The following is a 7,015-nucleotide window of genomic DNA, read 5'->3' on the forward strand; positions in this document are numbered from 1 at the left end:
CGACGCAAATGCATGATGAAAAAAAAGTTTTATGCAAATATAGGGTAAAGACAAAATGACGTAGAGTGTTGGTGTAAGGCTGTTTTATGCAAATATATTCAATGTACTGCATTGCAAACACATACATGGATTTCTCTGCAACGTCATCACTGCTTGCGCACGCAACCAGGGGGCAGAAAGAAGACGTGTTTCGTGTAGCTAGTAGTAGTAGCAGCATAGCGTAAGTCAAAATGCCAAGGAGTTGTTGCGTGGTTGATTGTACAAACAGAGACAGTGATGGGTTCCTGATGTTTAACATACCTAGGGGGGAGCATGCTTTTGCCAAAAACCGGCGGAGGTTATGGCCTCAAGCCATAAGAAGGGCAGATTGGGGTCATAGACAAGAGTCAGGCTCCCATTGTATCAATCAGAAAAGTTGCAGCTTGTTCAGTTGTTCAGCTAAGTGATATCTACCTGTCAGGGCTGTAGTTGTAGACAGTTAAAAGTCTGGACTCTAGATAAGTTTAATCTAAGTTTAAAGCTACACCGATGTTTAGCCTGCTAGGTAAATATTACGACTGCCTTTGGAATTTCTTATATCTGCGTCCACGTTGTCAACATAAGACCTGTGGCGTTAGTGCTCCTTTTGTACCATCATTTTATTGAATGAAATATTAAGCTTCGCTCCTACAAGATGGGTGGGTTTTTATTACGTTACACACAAAGCTAACTGGCTATAGTTAGCCTGTATGTTTGCTAGCGGACATTAGCTAACGTTGCCGAGACAGCGGCACTAGAGTTTTGGCGAGCTAACCACGACAGTGTTGTTGCCCTCTCGCCCAAATCAACCTCTGCTGCTAAAAAAAGTCAACCTGCAGTGATGTTTTGAAATGGAGACACACATATCGTACCTTTTCCCGGAAATCCTGGCCATTATTTTAAGGCATAAACCGACCAGAGGGGTACACTCAGGGGTAACCCTGCTGCTAACATTGGCTATTATATTAGCCTAAAATGACAATTATAGCCATACATATATATGACAGTAACACCTCAAAATTAACGACAGACAAACAGATCCAACTAAAATCAGGTTTTATTGAGTCAGCAGTTATATACATACAATAAGACTTCAATACTTCAGGTTGTTGCAGTAGCGAACCAGCTCACCAATCTGGCTTTCTGCCCCTGGTATGCGCACGCACCCTGTAATGTTTGGAAACAGGAAACCCGTGTATACGACTGCAAGGCCCTTTATGCAATTTTTTGCAAACTAACATAATGTACATTTCTGATGATGTAGTATGTGATTTAGGCCATTTATTCAAATATGTGAATGCATCTTTAATCAATATTTATTGTTATATAAAGAGTTTTAATGCAGTCTGGTTTTTGCACCAGCCATGATAATGGACAACAAATAAGTAGTTTACCTTTTGATTCTTTGAAGTACCTTTGGGCTATTACACCTTTGTGGTAACTGTGTAAATATACAATAATATATACTGGGATTAATCTAAAATCTTATTTTGTAATATGTTAACAAAGAGATAGAACAATGGTATTTTAGTCACACGTTCTTTGTAATGTTATAATGAGTCACATATTAAGTTTCTTAAATAACTTTGTTTCAATGTGTGACTCTGGGAACTGATTCAATTCAATTTCCTGTTAACATTCTCTGCATGGCATGGCCCTGTTCTTATCTTTTTCTAATTTAACTCACCTTTGGTTTAAATAAAAGGTTTCCCTCTCTTCTCTATAGCTGACAGAATAATAACACATGCTGCCTTTTCATTTTCATACTAATCACATATTTCACCTTGATGTTTCATGACAACACAGTCAGCCCTAATCTATATATAGAGAGAGCTATATATAATCCTTAGCACACTTCTGTTCTTCTCTTTGCACTTTAAGGAACAGAAAGTGCATTTACTTACTTTCCGTCATGTTTGAAAGAGATAAAGGGACAATTCGGTGATTTCAACCTTATCTGGTATGGTGTAAAAAAAAAAAAAAGAAGCCTGCAGTTCTTTCTAACGTTCTCTGTGTCTCCGGGGCTCAGCCGGCAGCAGCTGCAAAATCTGCTCCGCTTCCATCCTCCAGTGATGTCATTGGTGTCCGGACTACAAGCTCCATTAGCTTTAACTTCCCAGTTCTCTTCTCTTGTATTGCAAACTAGCTCAGTTTCCACCAGAGAGAGGATGTTGTAGACAAGATTTTTTGCAGCGTACATTTTTACAGTGTTGTGACTGACCCGCGGTTTTCTGGTCTTCATATACAGTCATGTGAACAAATTAGGACACCCATGCTAAAGTTGACTAAAAAGAGGAATAAAAAAATCATCTTTAGGAAATTGATCTTAATGTCTTATTTAAAAAAAATGAGGAAAAATCCAATCTTTAAGGACACCAATTTTCTTTGTGAATGAATAATGTATCGTAAATAAATAAATGTTCTTCCTTCAAATACAGGGGGCATAAGTCAGTACACCCCTATGTTAAATTCCCATAGAGGCAGGCAGACTTTTATTTTGAAAGGCCAGTTATTTCATGGATCCAGGATACTATGATCCTGATAAAGTTCCCTTGGCCTTTGGAATTGAAAAAAACCCCCCCCCCCCCCACATCATCACATACTCTTCACCATACCTAGAGATTGGCATGGTTGTATTTCAGTTAGCCTAATAGCTGGTTTGATTTGCATTGAGAGGTGATTTTATGGAAAGTACCCCATGCCAATCTCTAGGTATGGTGAAGGGTATGTGATGATGTGGGGGTATGGTGAAGGGTATGTGATGATGTGGGGGTATGGTGAAGGGTATGTGATGATGTGGGGGTATGGTGAAGGGTATGTGATGATGTGGGGGTATGGTGAAGGGTATGTGATGATGGGGGGTATGGTGAAGGGTATGTGATGATGTGGGGGTATGGTGAAGGGTATGTGATGATGTGGGGGTATGGTGAAGGGTATGTGATGATGGGGGTATGGTGAAGGGTATGTGATGATGGGGGGTATGGTGAAGGGTATGTGATGATGTGGGGACCAAGGGACCTTTATCAGGATCATAGTATCCTGGATCCATGAAATAACTGGCCTTTAAAAATAAAAGTCTGCCTGCCTCTATGGGAATTTAACATAGGGGTGTACTGACGTATGCCCCCTGTATTTTAAGGAAGAACATTTATTTATTTACGATACATTATTCATTCACAAAGAAAATTGGTGTCCTTAAAGATTGGATTTTTCCTAATTTTTTTAATTAAGGCATTAATTTCCTAAAGATGATTTTTTTATTCCTCTTTTTAGTCAACTTTAGCATGGGTGTCCTAATTTTTTCACATGACTGTGTCTGTCTCTGCTGAATTATTTTTTATCCCTGGTGGAGACAAAATGTTATCAATGCCACTTCACCAATAGACCATATATTACATACCTAAAATAGAAGTATTTTAAACTAAGTAAAGCGCTGTAACGTAAACACATAGTGCCATAGAACGATAAAATCTGAGCAGCAGCTGCTGGTTGTATTTAGCCTCTACAGAGCTCCGGGACACCGGCTACCAGCGGCAGTTGTTTAGCCGCCAACAGGTGACTGTGAGCCGGGTACAGACACCACCAGATGAGTTTTGGTAGTGGAGTTTGGCCAGAAAAAGTGAGTGTCATGTGGCGATGACAGTTAAGTTTAGGCACCACTCCTGAAGATAGGAAAAAGATCGTGGTTAAAACACTCCCGAGGAACGAATGAGCGTTTCCTGGGTGAAATTATTGTGTTTTTTGCCGGGAAGTGAACTCTGGCTTGAAAGTGTTGTGTTTCATGTTGACACCACATTGTGCTATTTCATTTTAAGATTATTTTCCATTGGATATTGAAGTTCATAAATACTTGATTTGACATGCCTGGACGAGTGGCACTATATCCATGGTATCGGAATAGGTTTTGTTATGGTGGCATGCTCAAATTGCCCTTCAATACCAACAGAATCATTCTGCTGCAGAAAATGTCAGCGTGCGCAGCTTTCGCTCACAGGGGTGTATGTGCATTTCTGCATGTTTACTGTAATTGGAGAGAGGTGTGCTGGAGACCTTCTTACAGCCAATTTGACATAGCAGCCAAACTGTGGAATTACAACTTCCGTGTCCGTCACGTGATGCCCTCTGGCCCAAAAAGACTTCTCTCCATAGACGTATTGACTCAAAGAGACAGCTGTAAATCAGTGGATACATTTTTTTTTGAGTCCCCGCGAAATGACTCATCTCACTATCAGAATTTGATCCATTCAGTCCGATAGCATTTGGAAAGTCTAGAAGAGTTGCATGATTAAATCATTTAATACCCATTTAAGATAGCGGAACGCTAAACCAGAAGCAGCCGGCTCATCCACCGGAGGTCTCCAGTGTGCTTGCTCTATGGGCCGCACAGTGAGGAAGCAGCGCCGATCATCCGGGTCATTTTATACGAGGAAGATTAACTTTTTTTTGACTTCATGCACCACTGAGAATCTCTCATAGGAATGAAAAGGCTGTATCCAGGTCTTATTATACATCTATGCATTCCTCAGGATCCTGAAAATAAACTAGAAAAGACAACTAACACCAGCAGGGCGATTTTGGGGCATCTTTTTTCATTGTATTTTGCATATGTAATGGTCTGCCTGCCTCCGAAGAAAGAGTGAAAGCCGCCAAACAAGCATCTGTTTACCGGGGTGGGTGAAAATGGCGCGTGAAGCCGGCATATTTTCACATCTTATTGGTGAAATAAGGATTTATTTTGACATAAACAGAGTTGCCCATTGTTGGAACAGTGGAAAGCCTTGCCTACGGTCTTTGTCTGTGGGCTGAAGGGCATACTTTCTCCACCCAACGGCGGTGAGTGTGTAATGTGTTCGGATTTCCTTGGTAGCCCCTTATTTGGTGGACACCACATGCCGAAAATGACTGGATGTCGGTTGGGGACTGGATCTAACCCTAACCCTAACCCATTTAACGCCCAAGAAATGTTGCCAGATTAGCCAATAGTCTCAATTATGTCAGTAAAAAGTAGCCTGGTTTGTTAGAGACATTTTTCTTACTAATTTGTTTTCTGGCTAATACTGACACTTTTGAACCAACTTGGCAACTCTGCAGTAGCTGAAAGGCTACTTCACCAGACTGGTCAACCACTAGAGGCGTGGCACAGAAAACACAGATTCAGAAATTCTAATGTTTAAAATTCAAAAACTGCCAAAATACACAGGGCAACCGATAGGGCTGCAGCCCCACCTAGAGGAAAGGTCACGCCACACCACTGCAATGCAATTCATGGTCTCTGCTACCATTCACTGCATGTCACTAACGTGGTGATTCCAGTGTTGCACAGCAGTGGGGCAGTTTAATACTTTTAGTAGGTTGAATCTTGAATCAGACTCAGGTCTTAGCTGAGGACGTTAGGATCAGCTCTCTAATGCTTCACACAGTCATTTTACACAGCATTTGCATATGCCAGGGGCCAGGCCCTGCAGTTAATTTAATTGAGAGCAGCAGTGTTAAAAGCATTACTATAATTGGCAGTTGTGAGTGTGTTCATATTTTAGTCAGCTCATGTCAGCCTCACATTCAGATGTGGTCTTCTTATAGCTGTCTGTCTCTCAGCAGTCAGTGAGAATGAAGCAACGGAGGCTAATGTATGATCAGATGCTGCTGACCTGAACATTAAACTATGTCCTGTGTTCTCTATTAGTCTTATTAATGTTTTAATTTCACGTCTGTAACGGGGTGATATCTCTCCATTCCCTCTTCTATCCCTCCCTCCTCATTCCCTACCCTTCCTTCTCACTTCCTCCATCAATCCCTCCCCCTGTCCATCCATCTTTGCTTTGTACTAGTCTTCACATCAGGATCTGTAATGCTGTGATATCTCTCTATTCCTTCTTCCTGCTATAAAGGCTGTCACATAGCACTGATGTACAGTATATGCCATATGGTACTAAGAGGTATAAAAACATGTTGAAAAAAAGAAATACAAGGAATACAAAGTGTAAATTAAAAAGAACTTTCTATTTTGTTTTAATTTCTTGTATTTTTCCACATCTTCCTTTGTGTGTTAATTACATTTGTCTGGGTCATGATTTGGTATAAAATATAATGAAAAAGGGAGGGCAGCTAGGGATGACTTTAAATTTGATGGGCTTGTTTGTTTGGCAAAAACACAGAACACAGATCCTGTCAGTCCCACTAAGGGACTGTTGATTATTTAAGGGGCCACCAGAGGAGTTTTGTGGCCTCAAAGCTAAACAGACTTGACCCTCCCTCCTCAGCAATAATTTTTCTATGACCCTCCAACATGATATGAAAAAGAGGCATGACCCTCCCCTTTGCGTCCAAGTTTGCACTTAACAAAGAAGCCAAATGCCATTTGATTTTTTACAGCCATGACTTACATGAGTTAACCTCTGCATTCTCATCTTACACTCCTCTGTTATGGTGTGGTGGCCACTTCAGTAGATTTACTCAAGTGCATCTCGCTGCAGCCTGCGGGAAGGCGGAGCTTGACGTCAAGCCCCGCCCACATCCAAGTCAGACATTTTTCTTTGCTTACGTCACGCCCCCATACGCTCGAACGGACCAAGACAGCCTGGTAGCATTTTTTACTATGAAGGAAATTATTTGGATAAATGCCATGTTTTCATTTTAATTTTATATGGAAAATTTTATATCCATAAATGTAAATGGTCTGAAAGAAAGTATTCACCAATTTAAAAATGGCATGAAATTATATTTTGAAACTTTGAAAGGACTGACAAATATGAAAGCCATCCGGACTCTGAACATTTATAATGCCTTACAACCTCTTTAATGTAAATTTCATGCTCCCTTTTTTTGTGTATGTCTGTATGCATTTAATGTTTTCAATGTGTTTATGTATCTGTACTTGAATAATAAAGTTTTTTGAAGACAAAAAAAAAAAAAGACAGCCTGGTTGCGAAGCTGATATAGCCTCTTGTTTCACATTAGATGATAGAAACTGATGATGTAGGCTAAACACAAACGACCT

This window comes from Sander vitreus, chromosome 8 (genome assembly GCF_031162955.1).
Source record: "Sander vitreus isolate 19-12246 chromosome 8, sanVit1, whole genome shotgun sequence".
Taxonomy (NCBI): domain Eukaryota; kingdom Metazoa; phylum Chordata; class Actinopteri; order Perciformes; family Percidae; genus Sander; species Sander vitreus.